The sequence below is a fragment of the Alosa alosa genome, chromosome 20 (assembly GCF_017589495.1).
Source record: "Alosa alosa isolate M-15738 ecotype Scorff River chromosome 20, AALO_Geno_1.1, whole genome shotgun sequence".
NCBI classification, from domain to species: Eukaryota; Metazoa; Chordata; class Actinopteri; order Clupeiformes; family Clupeidae; genus Alosa; species Alosa alosa.
The window spans coordinates 22,215,955-22,240,137 of NC_063208.1; positions in this window are offsets into that span (position 1 = coordinate 22,215,955).

Sequence of the window (24,183 nt, forward strand, 5' to 3'; positions counted from 1 at the left end):
GCTGAAAAAACTGCTATGCGGTTTGCAAAGTACTGGGAAAGGCTGACAAGCAAGCCTATTCATTTCCATGTTAGGTAGGCTAGGCCAGCAACACACGCTGGAGAGATGTAAACAGATGAACTTTACGTGTATTTCCTCCTGATTGCGAAAACTTTCCTTTTCTGTCAGTCATAAATTGCGCAGCAGATAAATTGCGCAGCAGATTATCAGACAAGTGAAAGAAGCACCGGGCATAATTTGACCAGCAGTCTCCACTTCCATGGTTTATGAAACGCTATGCTGCTAAGGGATTGACATCATTTTCATTAAAGCAGTTATTTTAGAGTGCATTACGCCTTTGGTCGGCAAGCTTGGGCTTGAGGATGCTTTGGTGTTGAAGATGCTTTGGTGTTGAAGATGTTGACTAGAAGTTGTTTCGTGGGGAAAAAAACAATTGGCTAATTGGTTGATATGGGTGTGTGTGATTGTGACGATAATAAGCAGAGAATGACATTGACCATTTTCTCTATCTCCTGTTGCTATGTCACTTTTCAAGTCCAGGCCTGTCTGGAGAAATGATATTTTGCCCGCTCAATTAGAGGCACTCAGCGGCAGCTCAACCTAAACAGAGGGTGTAGTGGTAAAATAAGAGGTGGGTACACTATCAGTTCTGTGATCACGGTAAGGTGGACTGCGCCATGCAGTAGTGGGTTTTTAAAAAAGGCATTCAGAACATGTTTGATGAAGGTGGAGGGCAGACGCCCAATATTGTCCAGGTGCATTGTAGGCTATAAATGCCCTCCGCTGGCTGCAGATAATTGCAGATTAACAATAAACAGTAATGCTAATCTGAGGTACCTGTCTAGTTTTATTCCATAAATATATTGTTTTTATAGACGTTATTGGAATAAGAGCTTCCATGTACGCTTGTGGCTGTTGACATGAATCAAACATGTTCTGAATGCCTTTTTACAAAACCCACTACCGCTGTCCACCTTACTGTGATGACAGAATTACCACTAGGCCTACACTCTGCTTAGGTTGAGCTGCCGCTGAGTGCCTCACATTGAGCGGGTGAAATCTGATTTCTGCTGAAAGGCCTGCACTTGAGAAGTGACATGGCAACAGGAGATTAAAAGAAATAGTCAATGCCACTCTCTGCTTATTACTATCACAATCACACACCCCCATATCAACCAATTAGCTTCCAATCAACATCTTCAACACCAAAGCTTCCTCAAGCCCAATCTTGCCGACCAGGTGCAATGCACTCTAAAATAACGGCTTTAATGAAAATGTCAATCCCTTAGGTTTAGGGATATAGTGGAGGCTAAACGCAAATAAACTCAGTTTGTCCACCTCTGAAATTTAGATAAGAGACAGGCATATTTTTTCTTGCCGTTTTCAAACCTTTAGTGATACACACGTTAAAAACATCTTCACTTTGCAACCACTACACTTCCTCCAGTAGCCTTCTACTTGATCTACAGAATGCAGATGACACCCGCACAGAACAAATGCTTCCCCCAAAATGTAATTGCGGATAAAAAAAATACAAGAAACGGATGGAGACATTTCACTCGCTCGACGGTCCCATACGAAAATGTAATACCTCCCTTTTGAAAATTCAAGACATTTCAGACAATTTAAGACTTTTTTAGGTCATAAAAACCGAAAGTTGTATTTAAGACTTTTTAAGGATCCACGGGGACCCTGACAAGAGAGTCTGTATCACCCGAGACAGTGAGAATAGCTACAGCTGCATCGGAGAAGTCTGGCAGGTCAATTTCTTCTGCCTGAAGAACATGACAGTAATTAGTTAATGAGTAGAGTAGTCAATGAAAAACACTACATGTGTATTTAATATAATATGAAATACCAGTGAATGAAAAGTTCAGGTAAAATTCCCAAATATGACATTCTTGGTGAATTACTGTAGTATGATTTAACTGCTATTCTGGTGGCTAGGAAGATGGTTGTGGTTGTTGTCTTTTGGCTGCAAGGTAGTATCAGAGAGGGCTGAATAGAAATACAGATATATAGAGAAGACAAAGTAAAAAAAGAAGAAAGAGTGAAAGAGGACAAACAACTTACATTTCAGGTCTTAAAAAATCCAGGGAAGGGCCTGCAGAGTAATTTTCCTTCTGCTGTTGACATTGACGTCTTCCTAGAAAGACAGAGGGATTGTGGAGTAATGGGAAGACAAATCAGCAGAATATTAATCCTATGCATATATTAAACAAGACTGTAGTACAGGTGACATAAATACAAGATTAACTCCTTCACGCTCCTGATATGCAACCTCCTGCTCTGTCTATCTATGAAATCGTAAGAGATGAATGTTCAGTGCATTAATAGACTGGAATGAGCAAATGCGTGAGTGGTATATGCATGGTAATGGGCTGACCCTTGAAAACTGACTGTGATTTAACTAATAATGGCAAAGTAACTGAGCCTGTGTCTCGGAAGAGGCGTCACATGACCTGCATAGCCAACACGTTTTGAAAATGCCACATAAAATAAGTCTTAAGGTGTCATCCCTTCTTTGATACAAAAACATCACTCAACCCTAGCCTTTGTGTATCCATGTGGATAGATGCAAAGGGATAACATTAGGCTAGGCTATTCTCATTGGTAAATACATGCTTACAAAATATCACTATAACTTTGTGACACTAGTAAATGGAGGACAAGTAAGTTATCACTTACCATGGTGTGATGGTGGTTCCCTGCACAGAACTGAAAAGATGTCACACAGCCATCTGGTCCTGAGGGGAAAAATATTGTGAACAGTATTATTTCACTTTTTTGAACAAAAGTCAGTCAGACAGTCTCTTCATCTCTCTGTATAGGCAGGCCTATCAGAGTCAGACGTTGCCATTGATCATGCTTAGGCTATTGTCAGTAAGTTCAGAGCTACAACTTGGCTTCCTATCCGTGTTAACAAAACTGGAATTGACGTTAATATAAGACATATGCTATTGCTGCAGGGTTATTTTTCAACTATGGTACTCTTTGACCTGGTGATTTTTAGAAAATGTAACATCTTTCAGTAAAAATCTTTTTGCATGTTAATTATCTACTCTTTCTAGAAACTTGCCCTAATACACACTCAGTACACAGTGAACACACAGTGAGGTGAAGCACACACTAATCCCGATGCAGTGAGCTGCCTGCTACAGCCACGCTCGGGGAGCAGTGAGGGGTTAGGTGCCTTGCTCAAGGGCACTTCAGCCGTTCCTACTGGTCGGGGTTCGAACCAGCAACCCTCCGGTTACAAGTCCGAAGCCCTAACCAGTAGGCCACGACTGCCCAATCACACGTTTCCAAAACACAACAAAACGTGTGTTTTCAAGCAAAAATAACATCTACTGTTCCAAATGTATTTTATTAAATATTACACATATCAGCCAAAATATTAAATTAATTCATTTTCCAGAAATGTTGTATGTTGTATTATTTTTACACGTTTAACTTAAAATATGTGTTGTGATGGAAATGACAAAGTGTGGTGGAGATGACAATGACATACATAGACAAATTTAAAAGCATTACTGTAAGATTTAAAACAAAAAAATGCATCCCTGCCATATGTTATGTAATTATGATGTTTTTTTCTACTAGATTCTTTAGTAGGCCTACTATGAAGCAAATAAACTGTGTTTTAGGGCAATGTCATTTCCACCACCAAAAACAGAAAAGTAGTAAATCTTTTTTTAGTTTTTCTTATTTCTTCCAAGGACAAGTAAAGTATCATAGTTGAAGAATTACCCTGCAGTGTGACTTTGCATTACATCTAGCAGCTTATGGTAGGCTACTAATAAAATGTTTAAAAGTGCGCTGCCTTTTTGTGCGTGTCATGTGTTTGATTTCCAACTTATGAAACGTTGCTTTGGTGTCTAACCTGCACGGCCAAAGTAGGCCACACCAGAAACGGATGATAAAGGATCTTTGGTAATGATAAACCATACTGTTTGTCACTAAAATAGTGCAACAACAGGCTGGCTGGCTGACAGCTCAGACAACAAACTTTAGTTAACTCGCTAAAACATGCAGCTAGCCCGCAAAAGGTCTCTTACATAACCTACACTTTAGCTGAGGTCTGCCCGCTGGAAGACGGTACACAAATAAATAAACAAAGTACACCTACGGTACATTAAGGCGCGTTCTTACCTTTGTGTAGAGGCTATAAGGCTTGCAGCCTGATGATGATGATTGATGGATCATCTCACTGATTGCTTGCAGCTTGCCTGCCTACATCCGGGTGCGCAGCAGTCCTTGCAAACAATTAGTCTTAGGCCTACGATGTCAAAGTGTATCAACTTACAACTGCCACAATCGATTTTAGACTAGTTCATTCACCATTCATTGGGATTTACGATTTTATTGGTTTATGTTGGTTTGTGTAGGTTATTTTATTTGCCATGCTGATATGAACCTAACCAATGAAGTTGCACGTCTTTATTACGTCAGACGTAATTTCAATCCACTCTTGAAAGAAATGAGTTTGGGGGTCAGTTCTACTCATATACTAAGAGCTAATCTTGTCAAAATAATCAATAACTGGGAAACTAGTTGAGTGAACTTAAAACGTTTGTGGTGCCTGAACAAAATGGCAGCTTTGAGTACAGCTCTGCAATTTTATTGAGTTTAGAACACTGTTGGGGAATACAGTGTATACTGTTGGATGTTTGTGATCCATCTATGTCCTTATCATGATGTAGTTATTAGTAAGTCCAGTGTTAGCAGCACCTCCATGCTGGCATTATACATCATTCTCTTTCCTCACAACAAAATCATAAACAAACTATCTGGTACTTAATCCTGATGTAAATTTATTCTTGGAGTTAAGGGGATCATGTGATCATTCTTGTTACTTTTGAGTTAGACTCACTTGACATTCTCCAGAAAAAAAAGGACCATTTGGGCATATGCTAGCAGCAGCTGTTTTTGTTTGTTTTTGCCGTGTGGTGGGTAGGTCCTTGTGTACTGTCACAGGACTGGCTGTCAAATGCGAGCAGAAGGCTGGTTCCTGCTTGCTCCTGATGCGGAGGCCCCGAGAGCGCCGCTAATCTGCTCACTGTTTGCTTACATCACTAGGAGTGGCGGGCGTGTTTAGGAGCTGAAGAGGAACACAGCAGACAGCCCACTTCTTAGTCTTTCTCCGTCTCTCTCCCTCTCACACACACACACACACAAGCACACGCACACACACACAAACACACACACATAAAAAGTCACTCACATGGACAGTTACTCACAGACACACACCTGCATTCACACACAGTCACTCACAGACAACCACTCACCAACGCACACACACACACACACACACACACACACACACACACACAAACAGTGTGGCTACCTCTGGGCTTCAAGGAGACATCTCTGCTCATCATCCCAAAGGTAAACCTACTGTGGAGGCGTTATGCCAGAGCAAATAAACAATTCTCTCTTAGATATTACTGAAATAGCTCTCGCCAAACATGACAATGTACCGTGTAGAATGCAGGGTGGATTTCACTGAAAGTAGTGGCCCCTGCACTGCCTACTAGAGAGCATTTCTTCTGTTGTACTATCCACTAGCATATGTAATGGTATTCTCCGTTTGATCCAGTGATAATAAAGGATACATTTGTGTATTTTATTGGCTGCCTTTTTTGAAACAAAGTTCAGCCTCTTGTGCCACACATTTGAAGTATCTAGTGAAAGGTTTAGACCTTCAGATATATTATTTCTAAATTATCACTCATTTGAAAGGAGAGCATAATAATTAATCTAACACACTTTTTATTATGCACCAAGGCATTCTGACCCATATTTTGCATGGAAGTATAGGAGAGGAGTCTTTTTTCATGGTGTGGGTACATTTTGTTTAACTAAAGCTCCTGAGGCTAGAACTTGTCAGCAACCAGCCAACAGCTGCAATAACCAAGGTCTGTTGATTAACCATTTTTAAATAGAAAAACCTATAAGCTTGCCTTATGTGATTCAATCAGATAAATGGAATGCTTGATTGCAATTACTAATTAAACATATTAGGTCTAACACAAAAACTAGACTGATTTATGTAATTGTAAGGTTATGTGGTTTAATGAATTAGACTTTCTCTTTTTGTTACAGTGTATTGCATCTAGGTCAAATCATATGTAATGTGTACACAAAAAGTGTAAACGGCCATGCCTTTATGTTTCAATTTGTTTTGAGAGAGTAGGGAGAGGGTCATTTTAGATAGGTCACAGTGCTATAGCAAGAAACAGAAGCTCCTGTATGCCTTAGCTGGAGAGATGAGATGCTGGAGAGATGTCAAAATGGAAATGTCTCCTGCTCAACAAGATGAAATATGTTCAAAGAAACCCTGTGCAGACAGGAAGTTTCCAATAATTTAGACATAGACTAATATTATATCACTGTTTATATTACCCTAGCAGTAGGATCAGAGAACAGTAGAATAAAAACTGACAGCATTGTCAGACTGGGTGACAAAAATATATTCAGTCACTTCGTCTGTGTACAAAGTGTGAAAGTACTGTAATGCAAATGTCAATATGGATGATGTATTCAAAATTAAAGCTATAGGGTGAACCAACCAAATACATATAATTTAGATGAATCGCTGTCTTCAGGTGGCCTTTAGAGACATTTAAACAGAAAAGAGTACCCATTTCAAAGGCTACGATTCATGCCTTATTCATTCTGAGCGTGTGAATTATAATGATTCATTAGAAGAACAAAATGGGAATGGCTTTGTGTTTCAAGCTCAAACAAAGACAGCAAGATACTTAAGCTGAAATAAATGTAGTATATTTACATTATGGCATACTCATACCGTTTTAGAGGATTACATTCATTTCTTATATGTTGTGTGTGTGTAATGGCGGGATTGTGATTACTTAAGGTCAAACTCATTTCAATTTTCAGTTACCTAAGTTTTATAGGCTTTGTAGAGCCTTTTTTAATCAGTAAATGGGATGGTCAAGAGTCCCTCAACAGTTATACATGACAGTGATGTGTCCATCCCTTGGTCAGTCAGTTTTGTCAACAGTTTATTGTGAACTGAGAAATAACTAGGTCATGTTCATGCATTCGTTTGGAAAATAACATAAAATAATTAAGACTTAAATCATGAAGAGAGTCTGGCCTCTCATGATAGGAAACGTTTCCAACTAGTATCGTAACGGGCGTAGACTTTGCATTAACTTTGAAATCATTGGTCCAGCCTAATCACATTGATCAGGGATTCCTCATGTTACTTCCTACAAACTGAACAATGGAAGCAATGGATGTAGGCCTACCTTTGCTGTACAAAAATGTGCACATTGTTCCTTTTTTTTATATTTGCTACACTGTTTACCTCAGCCAATTTTGCTTTCAAAACTGCAGTATAGCGTTATCCCCTCTTATCACTGATAGGCCCTTTACCCTATGTGTCTGAGGGAAATGTTAGTGCATTGTTGTGTGCGAGACCAGTATTTTACTGAAAGGAGATTGTAGGTTAGCCTGGCCCTGCCCATCCTAGATCTCCTTTCAGAGAGATTTACTAGTGTGGGACATGATAATCCACTACATTTCCCTCACAAAAAAAACTAATGGCAGGCCAATCAGCGACGAGAGGGGAAGATGAAACCGAAATTTGTTTTGATAAACAGTAGCAGCAACACCTGCAAACCTCAAAAAATACAGTTGGAACAATGCAGAAATGTATTTATAGCAAAGGTAGACCCACATATACATTGTTTCCTGACTGTTGATGCTGTTTATTGTCAGTTTGTAAAATTCAGGCAAAGTAGGAAGTAATGAATTTCTTATCAATGTGATTTGAAAGGCTGGACCAATGATTTCAAAGTTAGTACCCATCGCGATGCAAGTTTTGGAAAGCTATAAAATAACAGGATTTGATAATGATAATATATTTCTACAAATATTATGAAAAATAATATAAAAAGAAATTTCATAGAATCGTTATTTGATTCTGGATTTTTATTCTTGTTTTTTTTTAAAAGGGCACTTGGGTCTTGGACTCTCAGATGATGGTCTCCTGTGTTCCACTCTGCTTCTTGTGATGTTTTTCAAACAATTTCCCTGTTCTCTCCTCTTGTAAGTAGAAACGGGGTCAGGTCTAGCCATTCCACCCTGCTTCTATATCCAATTCCTTTTCAAATTCCACATTCCAAATCCCCCACCCCATAGCAGATTCTGTTTTATTCTTCTCAAGATCCAGTAATACAGATGCATAAATGAAATGGAACCTAAGAGAGATGTCATTTTATTCAGCTCTTCCTCACAATAAATTATGATCCGAAAAAGCAGATGAAATGCATTAACCCTTAGAACCCGATTGACGCTAAGTGCGTCAAAAAACACACCCTTTCTTCTCTGTTACATTGCTCCGGAACTGTTCATCGCAGCGAAATGAAACCTTTATTGCATGACAGAGCAGAGTTTTCCAAAGAGACTACACACTTGTCTGTACGATCAAGTATGAAAATTTAAAAAAATCATGAAATTAAATCAAATTGCATCATATTTACAGTCTATACTTCTCTGCGTTCACCTGCCACCCATTACTCTCGTTTGAATTACTCGCGAACCCGTGATCGCATCGATATGGCAAGCATATCAGATGAAAGAGGGGACACAGGGCTATTAGTCCATGAGCCACAGGCCCAAAAAGGGGCGTGTCACTACCACTTCAGGGGGCAAATTCTCACTATATTTTTCTGAAAGCTACATATCTCTGGAGTATAAAATGGTATGATAGCAAGTTGGATCTTGTAGCTTTGTGGCTGTACAGGCCTTCAAAGTTGACCTCTGATTTGAAAAAAGGAAATTCCGCCTATTGGCTTTTTTTTGTTAAACCACTCATAAGAGCCCAGAAAATAATCCAAACCTCATTATTACTGATGCATATGTGGTGTTTGGTGATGTTGGCATACATATTTTGAATCATTATGTGATTTTGCCCTTCATTTTGGTTGATAAAATTTCAGATTTATGTGTAATAATGAGCGAATCTACGTTTTCAGAGACACAATGTGTTGCAGCACTAATTGAAATGCCCACTACCTCATTAATCAATGTATTTATACCTTCCTACCTCCCAGCAGAGACTTGACATACAAATGATTACATAGGTCTGCATTGCTATGCTATTTACTATTTGTAAATGTACTATTCGGAAACACCCCAAAATTCAGTAAATTAGTATTTTATTGAAACTACCCATAAGAGATATTCCAAGAGATCAAAACATCATGATTACCAATCACATATTACCTTTACATTCAAGGAATACCATATGAAACACATGTACCCAGCTTAACATAAATATTATAATTTTATAATGTCCAGGGCACATGAAATACATATAGTAATTTCCTGTGTATTAGCCGTATTGTGTATAAGCCACAGGACAGTGTTTTATGCAAGTTAAAAGAAACAAAACCATATACCATATTAACTGCCCCCGTGTATTAACCTCATAGCTGAAGAAATTTTGCAAAATCAATGTACAGTATAAGCTGCAGCTAATAGTTGGAAAATTATGGTAATTGCATCACAGGTGCTAAAATGATCAACATTATACATTTGACTAGTAAGAATGTGGGACTGAGATGTAGATGAACTGGTTGGTGAAAATATTCATACTTTACACATTGTTATCATTATGTACAATTATTATTATTATTATTATCATACTTAAAATGGTCTTTTATCTGATGTTAAAATAATTTCCATTGAAAAGAAATAATAACTATTTTCTAAGACTTGATCTACAAGTACATACATTTACAACAGTTTTAAAAATTCTACACAGTTAGATCTGATGAGACAGAAACTGAAATTGGATCAATCCATTTTCAGAGGAACATGAGTTCATTTGCATATCTACAGCAGGCAAAGCAACACAAGAGGTTAGGGATGATCTGATTCAGGCTCATACTACAAGCAAAGATCATGACATAGAGGCTGGAGTCAGATACACCTAAGTACAAATTCCATGATACATTGACAAAGCAAAAATGAACTCATTGAGTGCCAAAAACGTAATATTACGTTTTTTCTTCCCATGCGTTGAGTGCCAAAAACGTAATATTACGTTTTTAGCTTTTTTTTTAAATTACGAAACTAGACACTCTAACACACCTTATATGTGATTTTGGGAACTCTGTGATTAATGGAAATGAAATATATGATGATCGAAAACTCATGAAAACGCACAATCTGGACATTTTATCATAACTCAGGTTGCCGCTTTGGGTCGAATCAGTGACGCATGCACGTCAGGTCAAAACCAGGCCATTTTCGTGGGTCTATCACTGGTGGCAGTCTCGCCAGGTCGGGCGCTGATCACTTCCCGGAAAGTTTACACAAGTAAGTAACAGGTAACACTTCATATTTCATGAAAGACGTTATATCTCCATTTCTAGAAAAAAACAGCGATTTTGATGAAAACTAGCCACTGTTTAGCTTGGGATTTCTCAGGAACAGAGGCGTGTAGTAATACACGGTTTGTACCCACCGAGAGCTTAAAGTCTCACCTTTTAAACAAGCCATTGTATGTGTTCATAGCTATAACACAGAATATGCTGTGGCTGTACAAAAAATCATCAACAATGGTCTAGATTGCTGGCACTCTAGGACAAAGCTCCCGAAAACAGCTTGGCATTCAATGAGTTAAAGACATTTACGAGCATGAGTCAAAAAAGAAAACACAGGCACATGGCAAGACCATCATGTTAAAGACTGGACATGAGAGAAGTTTTTTCTCACCCTCTTGGACCTTGACCATGGTCATTGGTGACACGAGGGGACCCCAAGGAAAACCTCTAAAGCAGCACTTGCAAAGCATTTGCAGAAACTTGCATCACTATCATATAATCTTCCAGATGAATATAATACAGCAACAATCATTGATGGAATGTCTCTGGTCCAGAAGGTCAATAACAATGTCTCAACTTATACAGACATTGCTGCTGCTATTCATAGCATGATCCGTAAAGAGGCAAAGCAGAGGCAGAAAATGTTTTAGATTAAATTAGATTAGATTTAAAGGTGCGATTTGTAGGATTGTTACCGAACGTCCTGTAGGCCAAAGTCAAAACACTGGTGAACGTTCTCAAGAGTACCAGACACGAGCCTCTTCTGGGTTGCCAGATAATGAAGACTAACGTTAATTGACCTGCAGCTGCTTTAACGTTTCTCCAACCATGACCCAGCTACACATTACGGAAACAGTGAAAACAAAAAATACCTCTCTAACCAACGTAACATATTAAGGTGAAGTTAGCGATGCAGATGAAGTTTAGCCTAGGCTACCTGTTGTGGAGAAATCTTTGTCCATATTTTTTACAGTCTATGGGAGAAATATGGCCAGCTCTGCGTCAGACTTGATATTCTTCGTTTGACGAAGACGTCACCATCTCAGGAAGCTCCTCCGATGTCCACTTAATTTGTTTCTTGTTTTAATTTTGAAATTTGCCTGCCTCTCGTTGGCGTTCATGACTACAATTGACAGCAAGTTGACAGTTGGCCTTTGCTAATTTGGCAACACAAATAGGAGGACACGCCAGCCCATTATTAATACGCTATTCTAGAATTAATCGTTCAAAACATAAATGAAAATTCCAAGAGATCCCGCCCCTTAACTCATTTTCTTTCATGGGTTTTACGGGTTAGAGTAATGTTGTCAAATAAGCCATTACTTCAATTCATCGTGTTTCCTTACTCTCTGACAACATATGGTCATCATTTTTTAAATGGTTACAGTTTATTTTCCATTATTATGACCGCTGAGCAGCGAAGCGTCATATAGGTTTAGTCAGATTTGTTTTTTTTTTTTTTTTTTTTTTTCGCATGCCCAAATTTCCGTCAATGATTCCCGGGACACTGAAAGACCAGGGTACACGAAACTTGGTGGGCATGTAACCCCACATGGATAGCATGGAACCATCGTTTTTCGTTTTGATCTGTAGCCCCCCCCCCGCTGGACTGGACCTCCCGAAGGAGGAGGAGTTTTCTGTGAATATCTCGAAAACCGTAGGGTTTAGGAGGACCATTTTTTTTTTGTATGTTGATCTCAAGGGGCCATGTCAACCCATTCCATAACCACTCATTTCATGTATAGCGCCACCTAGTTAAACACAAAAAGTAAAATGAGGTGTTGTAATTGAAGGTATCTGTGACCTAACATAGTCAAAACTGCACGAAATTGGAAGTGTAGGATCATTATGACACCCTCTGTATGCATGCCAAGTTTTGTGGAATTCCGTTCATGGGGGGCCACACAATAAATTAACTTATGTTACTATACACCAACTGGCCAGTAGGTGGCCGGAGACAGTTTTCTGTGAATATATCGAGAACTGTAGGGCCTAGGAGGTCTACCTTTTTTATGTATGTTGGTCTTAAGGGGGCATGTCAACCCATCCCATTACCACTTATTTCATGTATAAGCCACCTAGTTAAAAATTAAAAAGCAAAAATTAGGTGTTTTCATCAAAATATCTCTGGCTGACAAGGTCAAAACTGCACGAAATTAAGAGTGTAGGATCATTATGACACCCTCCGAATGCATGCCAAGTTTCGTGTACTTTCGTTCATGGGGGGCCTTACAATAAAATAATTTATGTGTACATTTAGTGACGTACACCAACAAGGATTCCCGGGACACTGAAAGACCGGGGTACACAAAACTTGGTGGGCATGTACCCCCACATGGATAGCATGGAACCGTCATTTTTCCTTTTGATCTGTAGCCCCCCCGCTGGACTGGACCCCCCGAAAGGAGGGTAGGACAGACACAGTTCTCTGTGAATATCTTGAGAACTGTAGGGCCTAGGATGACCATTTTTTTCCGTATGTTTGCCTCCAGGGGTCATGTTAACCCATTTCATGTGCACACATGTGCACAAACAGATATACACACACACACACACACAAACATTCACAGTAATCATACGTATGACACATACTCACACAGTAGATATATGTACGCTTGCATGCACAGGCACATACGCAGGCACACACACAAGCACCACACACACACACACACAAGCACGCACACACACACACACACACACACACACACACACACACACATAACATAAACATAACACAAACAATCAAGAATTTCTCAGAATTATGAACAGGCAAGATGGAGGTAGGGTTGTATAAAATGAATTTTACCTGTGAAATCTATGAACTAATCATGTTTTGGTACTTGTTGTCTAGCAGATACCAGTGAGAATTGAGTGTGGATAATGCAATTTAGTGAGACAGTTAGAATCATATAGGCCTTTCAGCGTGATTTCTTTTTGTGGAAAAAATGTGCTGGACTGGGCGGCGGTCATATTTTGTACCGCTCTGCGGTACCTCTAGTTTCCCACATACTGGTCCTTTAACTTTATTGTCATTGTGCAGAGAACAAGTACAGAGACAACGAAATGCAGTTTGCGTCTAACCAGAAGTGTAAAAAAGCAGAAAAGTGCAATGTGATATACACAGTATAGGCAGGTGGTGCATAGACAGGACAAGAAATATAGTGCAGTGTAGACAGTAGTATACAGTTGTTTTGCAGAAGGTGGTTTAGAGTAGCATAAATTAAATGTAAATATGTGCAGTGTATTAGCAGTTACCTTATAAGAGCAGAATAAATATGGCTATGTACTGTAATATGAACAATGTATGAACAACATGTACAGGTATGTGCAATGTAGTGGCGGTACCATTATAGTAGTAGTAAGAACAACATAGATATATGCAGTGTATTAACAGAATATATTACAGAAAAACTGAATAAATATGGATATTTAGTATGAACCATATAGACAGATATGTACAGTATATCCAACTATGTGCAGTGTGGTAACAGTATTGTAGTGCAGAAACAGTAACATTACAATAGTATTAATAATAAGTGTATGTGCAGGATGAAAAGCAGTAGAATATGGCTATGTACAGTATAAGTATAATTACAGTATGTACATTTGTAAATAAATAGATGGATGGGATAGATGGGTGGGATAGGGTAGTGCAGTTGTGGGGGGGGGGGGGGGGACCTGTAACGCCTCCCGTTGGGGAGTGGGGTGAACAGTATGGTTGGGGTGAGAAAAAATGATCACCATATGTTGTCAGAGAGTGAGGAAACACGATGAATTGAAGTAATGGCTTATTTGACAACATTACTCTAACACGCTAAAATTACTCTAAAACCCCGTAAAACCCATGAAAAAAAAATCAGTTACAGGCGGAATCTCTTGGAATTTTTGTTTATGTTTTGAGCGATTAATTCTAGAATAAGCGATTAATAATGGGCTAGCGTCCTCCTATTTGGGTTGCCAAATTAGCAAAAAGCCAACTGTCAACAACTGTCAGTTGTAGTCATGAACGCATACAAAAGAGGCAGGCAAATTTCCAAAATTACAACAAGAAACAAATTAAGTGGACATCGGAGGAGCTTCCTGAGATGGTGGCGTCTTAGTCAAATGAAGAATATCAAGTCTGGCCTTAGAGCTGGCCATATTTCTCCACAACAGGTAGCCTATGCTAAACTTCATCTGCATCGCTAACTTCAGCTAAATATGTTACATTGGTTAGAGAGGTATTTTTTGTTTTCACTGTTTCCGTAATGTGTAGCTGGGTCATGGTTGGAGAAACGTTAAAGCAGCTGCAGGTCAACTAACGTTAGCTAAGTCTTCATTACATCTGGCAACCCAGAAGAGGCTCGCGTCTGGTAGTCTTGAGAACGTTCACCAGTGTTTTGATTTTGGCCTACAGAACGTTCGGTAACAATCCTACAAATCGCACCTTTAAGCTTGCACCTGGCAGAGTTCTAAGCCATCTGGCACTGTCTAATGGGCTGGGCTGGGCCATATGTGTATATGAAGGTGTGTGCATGTAACTTTTGACCCGTATGTCCGATTTTCATAAATGAGGTACCGTTGGAATCCTTGAATGAAGCCCAGTTCAATGCCTTGCCAGCACCAAGTGTAAAGGTCATCTGCCATCTTTTTTTAAAAGTGAATCCATGTTCATACAGGTCATTTAAAAATAAAAAAAACTTTTTCCAGTCCATTCAGCCCAGTTCAATGCCCAGCTCGATTTAAACTTAGTCATGTATACAGTTGTATATAACATTGAGAAACACACATTCATACAGATATTATGCACATCCACGCAACACTATTATTCAAGGTAAGTTAATCATCATTGCCCGGCAAGAAGTCCACAATCAATTTAATTGTCTTGCCACAATCTCTGGAGCTTACAGACAACATTAAATTTCCATAGGTTCTGTATGCTATTTAAAGCTGACCTAATGATGAGTCCCTTCATGACGGTGTGTTGCAATGCATTCTGGGTGCTGTGCTGTAATTCGACGGCTCGTCACCTGACCCACCAAACAACGATGCTTGAACTAAACGTAGAGTAAAAATAAATCGCTACCAAGGCTCCAAATAGCAAAACACTTACACCGTAGCATAATGAGGGTATCTACATGTAAACCGAAGCTTTGAGAACTGTGTAAGTCTATGGTCTAACTTATGAACGTGTCGGGTCAACGTCAACGATAAGTAAGTTAGGCTAACGTCATCAATTTTAATTGTCATATGCTTTACGTGATGGCCATTCATCACACTGTTTGGATGTTACTTACTTGGCAGTCTGAATCAGAATTACCTTAGCTCTCAGTAAGTTACAGTTTATTATAGTCATGTGATTTACACAAAGTAGTAAACAACAGTAATGCTAAACGTGTCAACAAGTTACTGTAGATTCTACCCCACAAGCCACAATAGGGAACGTTCAAGTAAGCGTTAGCACATATACAAACCTATTAATGTTAGCTAACATGCTAAGCATTGAAAATGAATGTGTTAGCAATAGCCACTGCTTTTTTTGAGCTGACAACTAAGCCCTGGAAATGCGTTAAAACGTAATCAGCCAAACTGACTTCTTTCACTTCTTAAGACCCTTGGTATGGTGTTACAACGATGTGGAGTCGAAATGTAAATTGTTAGTATGGTTTTAATGTGTTTAAACAGACCAACCGCGAATTTGAAATGAAGTCAATGGAGTCATTTTAGGTACTACTTTTACAAGGTCTGTAGTTCTGTCAAAAGTTATATTCGTAGATGTAGTTACTACAATTTGGAGGCGAAATTGGAAGTCTAAATATGGTTTTAATGTGTAAACAGAACAACCGAGATTTTGCGAGCTAGAAAAAGGAAGTGAATGAATGAATGGTTACTGCTTTTCTGAGGGCTGGCGTTCTCATAAAATCGACGTAATCTTTGAAAAGACTACCTGGTTATCTTCCTTAGACTTTGTAGATGTAGTTACTACAATTTGGAGTCGAAATTCGAAGTGCAAATATGGTTTAAATGTGTAAACAAGACGTCTGTTGAATGGGCACAGTATTATTGTGTACAGTAATGGGCTATCAGTAGTATCCTGAATTCTGACATTCAGGCATTCAAATGAAATGTAATTAAATAGCATATATATATATACTCTATCAGTGTATGATGCTTGCATGAGGGAAACATCCCAAAACAACGGCACCCATATAATTGCTGTTGTTTTGAGAAGTATTTCTCATGCAAGCATCATGCAACAATGCAAAAACAATGAAACTATTGTAGGCCTAATTATATTTTACATTAGTAAAGCAGTACTCTGATGTGCATGCTTTCACAAACTTTTGTGAACAATCTTAGCACTTTAAACATTGACTGTTTTTTGAAGTGCATGTATATAATATAGTATAAAAAATAATAATTGTGATATCATTACAATTTGATGGGGGTGGGAGGAGGGGTGGGTTCATGTAGGTGGGCCCTATGACCCCAAAGTATGCCTTGACTGGGCCTCAGGTCAAAGAAGTTTGAGAAAGGCTGATGTAGACGACAAAGCAGCAAGGAGGCGTCGTGTTATAATTTAAACAAGTTTTATGACAAGGTCGATGAGGGTGGGAAAAATCGTACATTTCTGTGCAAACTTTGCCCGCACTTCAGTCACATTGTCTTTTAAGAAAATTCAGTCCATTTTTCGGTTCCAGCAGCCAACAACCTCAGAACTGACCCTTCAGGCCTCTCAGGAGGCGCTGGCCTTCTAACCTAGTGACCACCACAGCAACCAGCATGATTGCCCTAGCAACCAGCATAGCAACCATGATATTTATGCGTTTTAGCTTATTGGATGTTGCGTTAATGCAGATAACTTTTGATCCGTGTGCCCGATTTTCATAAATGAGGTACCGTTGGAATCCTTGGATGAGGCCGAGTTCCATGCCCCTGATCAAACCCACTCTTGCAGTTCCTCGGAACCGCAAATCTAGTTGTTTCTACTGCCCAAGTATTCAGCACTCATTAAACATGTGAAACCAACAGTAAGGACAGTCAAAGTGTGGTCAGAGGGAGCTGACTTAGTACTTCAGCAGCGTTTTGAAAACACTGACTGGAGAGTGTTCGCAACTCAGGGAGCTGACTTAGTACTTCAGCAGCGTTTTGAAAACACTGACTGGAGAGTGTTCACAACTCAGGCCACCCGTGACTCCCACACGGACATCGATTCATATGCCTCCTCCGTTCTGGACTGTATCAACTCATCACCAGTGTCACTCACCACCCTCAAACAGATAACCACTTTCCCTAATCAGAATCCATGGATGAACAGTGAGGTCAGACTCCTGCTGAAGGCACGAGACAGCGCATTCAGATCAGGCGATGATCAAGCCTATAACCAGGGCTAACCTGAAAAGGGACATCAAAAAGGCCAAGGATAACCACAAGCTAAGGATTGGGGATAATTTCAAGAACAACTCGGACCCCCGACGCATGTGGCAATGCATCCAGGCCATCACAGATTACAAAACTACTAACTCCACCCCCCCTGTCACCGACACCATCTTGCCTGATGAGCTGAACCACTTCTATGGCTGCTTTGATAGGGACAACAAGGAGGTAACCATCAAGGCTGTGGTCTCTGCAGATCACCAGCCACTCACACTCTCCATCACCGATGTGTGTGCGTCACTGACCAGGACTTATGCACGTAAGGCTGCTGGTCCTAATGGTTTTCCCGGACGTGTACTCAGGGCCTGTGCTGTGCAGCTGGCTGAGGTTTGGACTGACATATTTAATCTGTCACTAGCCCAGGCACCTGGTGAACTTCTACCGCTGCACCATCGAGAGCATCCTCACCAACTGTGTCACAGTTTGGTATTAGCAACTGCTCGGCCTACGACCGAAAAGTACTGCAGAGGGTGGTGAAAACTGCCCAACGCATCATTGGTTCCTTACCAAGCCCCCCACCACCCCTGCCCGATGCCTCCTTGTCTGTGCCTGTTGAGGTGTCCACGACTTGGCAACCTTGACAGGAACAACAAGGAGGTGGACAACCCCCCCCCCCCGCACATTTGCACTACCCTATCCCATCCATAGTGTTCTATCTATGTATTTACAAATACTGTCATTACACTTATTATAGCCATTTTCTACTGCTCTTCTTACTATTCATCCTTCACATACTGTACACTTATTCTTACTACTCTTATAATGTTACTGTTTCTGCACTACTGTTACCACACTGCACATAGCTGTAGATTCTGTACATATCGGTCTTTATTTTTCATACTGAATATCCACATTTATTCTGTTTTCATATTTTATATTCTGTTAATACACTGCATATATCTATACTATAATTACTACTATTATAATGTTACTGCTACTACATTGCACATATCTGTTCATGTTGTTCATACATTGTTCATAGTCATATTATTCTGCTCTTAAGGTAACTGCTAATACACTGCACATATTTATACTTACTTTATACTATAAAGTATAGTATGAAGTATCTGTAAATCAACTGTATACTACTGTCTACACTGCACTATATTTATTGTGCTGTCTATGCACCACCTGCCTATACTGTGTATATCACATTGCACTTTTCTGCTTTTTTGCACTTCTGGTTACACGCAAACTGCATTTTGTTGTCTTTGTACTTGTACTATGCACAATGACAATAAAGTTGAATCTAATCTAATCTAATCTAATCTAAAAAGGTTCTGAGCAGTCTGAACAGTTTCTACATACAGAAGTGGGAGTCCCGCCTATTGCTAAGTAACTGAAAATATAGACAACACAGCAAAATTCCCATTTTGTAAAGGCCACTGGCCTTATAAAGAAAGAATGTAATTTAACTGCTATGAATTCCGATGCTGCTAGAGCTGATATTAGCTAGAGGCCAGAGACTGAGGGTGTGTTCCAAACGGGAGACAGCTGCCTACTGCCTCCCTCCCTACATAGAGAGCTGTCTCACTAGACATGACTTTGGATTAAATGCATCTTTTAAAAATGAGCGTAGCACTCTAGAATCTTTGGTTAACACTACGGTATGATGTTAGCAAAGGCCTGACGTTAAACTAAATTAGCTTACGTAAGCTAGCAGGCTAACGGTATAAATTAGTTTTCGGGCCGGCAGATATATCAGACCAGACGCTATTAATGGTTACAACAATGGCATAATCAGATAGTAAATTGTTTATTTCTAATCTGTAATCTGCAAATCTAAGCAAAATAAGATCACACAAATGACATTTTAAACAGATTCAGCAGCCATTACCGATGTCATCCGCCATGTTTGTTTACCTTTCACAGCTGTTTCAGACGTTGCCGCAAGGGATTATGGGTAGGAGGCAGCATGAAGTGTGCATCGATGCTGCCTTCAAAAATGACCGTTATTTGGGAATTCTAAGATATCTTAAAAGGCAGCAGAATTTGTTTTTTCGGTTTCGAACCGCACTTGCTGCCTTGCTCCCCAGTTAGATATCTTAAAAGGCAACAACTTTACCCGTTTCGAACACACCCTGAATGTTGATAAGCTTTCAACAGACCAAGTATATCTAAGAGTCTATATATCAGTGAAATAAAATTGTGGCGATCAAACCTGACCCCCTATAATAAAGTAATATAATGAAAACATGGCGGCTACATACGGGAGATGGTCAGTGTCTATAAATAACAGCCAAGGTAGCGCTGTCTCCGCCTCTCTCGTTTCCCTCTGCCGGTGTCTCGTCTGCTGCGTGTTTGGTTCACTGGTGTTTCCCTGCATAGGCTGAACGTGACGACAGGTGAGAGCGGCCTGGTTTGGTCCGACAGGTAGAGTGTTTTGCCTTGTGAGAGCGGCCTGGTTTGGTCCGACAGGTAGAGTGTGTTGCCTGGTTTGGTCCGTAGAGTGTGTTGCCTGGCCTGGTTTGGTCCGACAGGTAGAGTGTGTTGCCTCGTGAGAGCGGCCTGGTTTGGTCCGACAGGTAGAGTGTGTTGCCTCGTGAGAGCGGCCTGGTTTGGTCCGACAGGTAGAGTGTTTTGCCTCGTGAGAGCGGCCTGGTTTGGTCCGACAGGTAGAGTGTTTTGCCTCGTGAGAGCGGCCTGGTTCGGTCCGACAGGTAGAGTGTTTTGCCTTGTGAGAGCGGCCTGGTTTGGTCCTTGTCTCGGACGCTCCGTGAGTATTGCCTAGCCTCAAAGAACTGTCTTTCCATTGTTCGGCAGGTTGATAACTCCACCGTTCAGCAAGCAATCACGGCAGCAAAGTTGTTGTTCCTGGCCTGTCGGCCTGTCTTGCCCCATTCGTTCCGTGATCTCCTTGCGCTGTAACTGTCTTGTTTGCAGGAGTCACGCAACGTGGGTAAGCTAGTAGTTTTGTGCGAGTTGTTTGGTCCTTTGGTGTGCACTCCATTCGCTCCGTGATCTCCTTGCATTAGAATTGTTTTACCATTGTTTGCAGGAGACACGCGACAGTAGTGAGGTTGTAGCAGCTGGCCCACTTCTCTGTGTTGTCCCGTGCTCTTTAAAAGCGCTCTTGTTGTTTAGTCGTGAGCGGCGCGACTTTAAGTTGAATATAGATTACATAGGCTACTGGGGAGGGTTTCCTTAGGGGTTTTCCTGGGGATTATTATTTTGTCTTTAGGGGATTTCTACATTTTCCTTTCCTCCGGCGCCGGCCTGCCTTTATTGTAATCTAATCTAAACTGTAAACTGAAAGCAATCACGTTTGTGCTCTAGTTTTGGAGAGCTTTTCTTTTTGTTAAGTGATTTTGCTATTTAATGTTATTTTGTTTATTGGTTTATCCACACTGGGAGCTTTGAAGCAGTCGGCTATGTTATAGTAGCTAATTAGTTATAACCTAAATAAAAGGTCTTGTTTGTGCTGCACTTGAGTAGCTTATAATAGCAGCATAATTTGTTTAACCTGCTACATACTGTTTTGAATTTATTGTGGCCTTAGGCTGAAGAGGTCTTTTTTGACCGAAGATACTTTTCCCTCTCGTTTTTGGACCTTTTTGCGTCTTGACTTTTTGCATTTTTGTCGAGGCTACCGCCTACCGCCTCCTAGTGGCCTGACCTAAAAATAGGCTGAACGGACTGCTACTGCTGTTGTGGTGGTTTGTTTGCTTGTGTGGTGTTCATGTGTGTCCTGAACAATATATTCCATTTTGAACACACCTGTTTGCATTTCTTGAAGTCTTTTAGTTAGAGTTAAAACCATTTAATGTTTTGTGGTGCTTTAAGCCATTTAGTTATTATTTCTTAACTTTAGTTTATCTTCATTCTGTCTGAGTGGTGTTGGATAAATCCACCTGGCGCCCAACCGTTACGCTACCCCACTACCGCCACAAAATACTTTCACAGGCAGAGTACATGATGCAAGGCCATTCATTTAAAAATCACAAAAGCACTCACAAAACATTTACCTCTAAACAGAACACAGCCAGGGCTTGGGAAAAGACAGGAATATGTGATATGTACACTGGTGGATCAAAGATAATATCATAGCAAGAGAGAAGAGAAATCTGGAAAACTGGCGAGAAAGGAACAGAACTGCCCTTGATATCAAGACAAGCCTCGTCAGTTAGCTATGCCTGTTCTCTCAGTACTATTCAGAATGGATGGACAAGTAGGGATAATAAAGGGCTCTGTTTACAAAGTCTGGTGGAAATAAATAACAAACAACAATTTCTTATCACCGCTTTCTTGAGAGATCCTTGTAAATATTGGTTGTGGTACATAACTTATTAAAAATAGCAAATGGTAAAGATACCCGCATGGCTCAGTAACATATAAGGCTGGATGGTTCTGATAGGGTCCTTACTGAGGCTCCTGCTTACTAGCTGGGGTTATAGCTGCATGAAGGACACAAAGTCCCTTGATAATCCCTCTCTACCCCTCCACAGACCACACATAAACACGTGTCCAAGCACTCACACACAATCACCCCCCTCTCTCACACACACACACACACCTCACCTCCCACACAGACACACACACGCACACACTCATGTGTTTGTCAATATGTAGTATCTACTCCTGTGGTAAAGGAAGAGGAACTCTGGGAAGCAGACCTTTTCCATTCAACCCCGACTTCCATTAATGCTCACATTGATTATATGCTAGCAACCAGATAAACTTTGCGGGCAACCGGAAAGGGTGCTCACTCGCTCAGTCACCCACTCCATGCGGTCATGCCTTATGTATGCAACCCCTGCCACTCTGGACACTGCGCATATGGAATGACTAAGTTCGCTCGCTTGGGCGGGTGGGCTCCAGTGCTCTCGTTCTCCGCCGGTCGCTTCTGATCACCCGCAGTGAAGCACTGAAGTGAATTATGAGCAATTAGACACATGTATGGCACATTAGCGGGAGCTTAAGGAAACATGTGGACTGTCTTATGGCCTGGCTCCCTCCGCAAACAACTTATGGTCCTCGTTAGAGGCATCCTGAGCTCATGCACTCAGCCTCAGCTTCCTGCTGTACAACGCCAGAGAGAGAGAGAGGGAGAGAGAGAGAGAAATAGAAATAGCCCAAAACGAGAGAAACGCCACGGCGGGCGATGGCGGATCTCATCGGTGCTCGGGATTTGATCCTCATTTCACCTCAATTAACGAGTCATTTCTGGCTCTTTGGAGTTCGGGGGGAGATAAGAGGATGAGAACGAGCCCGAAGTGGAGTCATTTCCCTGGCAGAGCGGCGCGGAGCGCCTGTGTGCGCGTGGGCCCCTGCCCTGGATCCGAGGTGGACCCAAACAAACCAAACCAGCCCGCGCCAGCTGAGGCCCGGGCAAAGGACACAGAGATGCAGATCATAATGACTTCAGAGGAAGGGAGGATTGATCGGATGACTATTCGTCTAAATATGGCAGCGCACGGAAACGCAGAGCTAAACAGGCCTGTGCTGGCTCAAGGCCAGGTTTTATATGAATAAAACATGGATGGCTCAAGTTTTGTGATTAATGCACGATCAAAAAAAGATATTTTGAGAGCTATTGTAATAAAGGTTGGAAGGGTAAGTCAAGTTAGGTCAAAAGCATGCCATGCCAGCAAAAATAACTATTTTTTTGAAGTTGGCATGAAACCTTCAGCATCGCCCATGCTGGTTCTGTCTTGGAACCACTTTCAAGGCATTTCTTTTATATTTCACAGCAGACATTACTCAGAGGATACATAAAGTTCTATGCACATGTGCAGAAACAGAGACAGACCCACAAACACAAACAAACAATTATTTTATAGGTACACAAAAAGTCAGATCTTAACCAGGCTATATTCATTAATAATTTTAAAGCAGAACTCCTCTAGTGTCTCACCATGTACTGCCATCTGACTGTTCAAACAGTGACTCCTGTTTAGATCTTTCTTCTAAGTCCAGTCCTTATATATACTTGCCCTCTGTTTGAATGTGTGAATCCTTGATATGTTACACTGCCCCCCACCACCACCTTGCAGATAAAGATAAACCAAATAGACAGGATTTAGTGGTCCACATCTGACAGGCAGGCTGTATTATGAGTTTACAAAGTTTAAATATACTAGCATTAGTCATCTGATGTAAGAGTGCACACGGATGCTATGCGGCACACAGAGCCAATCCCAAACAGCAGTCATCACACAAGACACCATTTGTCCAGTGAGCATCCCTCTTCATTCCCCCACCCCTAGGCTCCAAAGGGATGATTTCTCCATCACCATTACGGCCGTCAGGAAGGGGGTCCGGCGGGAGCCGGCATTACTCAGCCCTGAATGCGTGTCGTCGGCGCTGCCCCGGCCAGCGGTGTGATGGAGTGACTCACGTTCCCTTGTGTACCGTGACCCGCTGTTTTGAAAGTCAAGAAAAGACACCTCCATATTCACTGCTT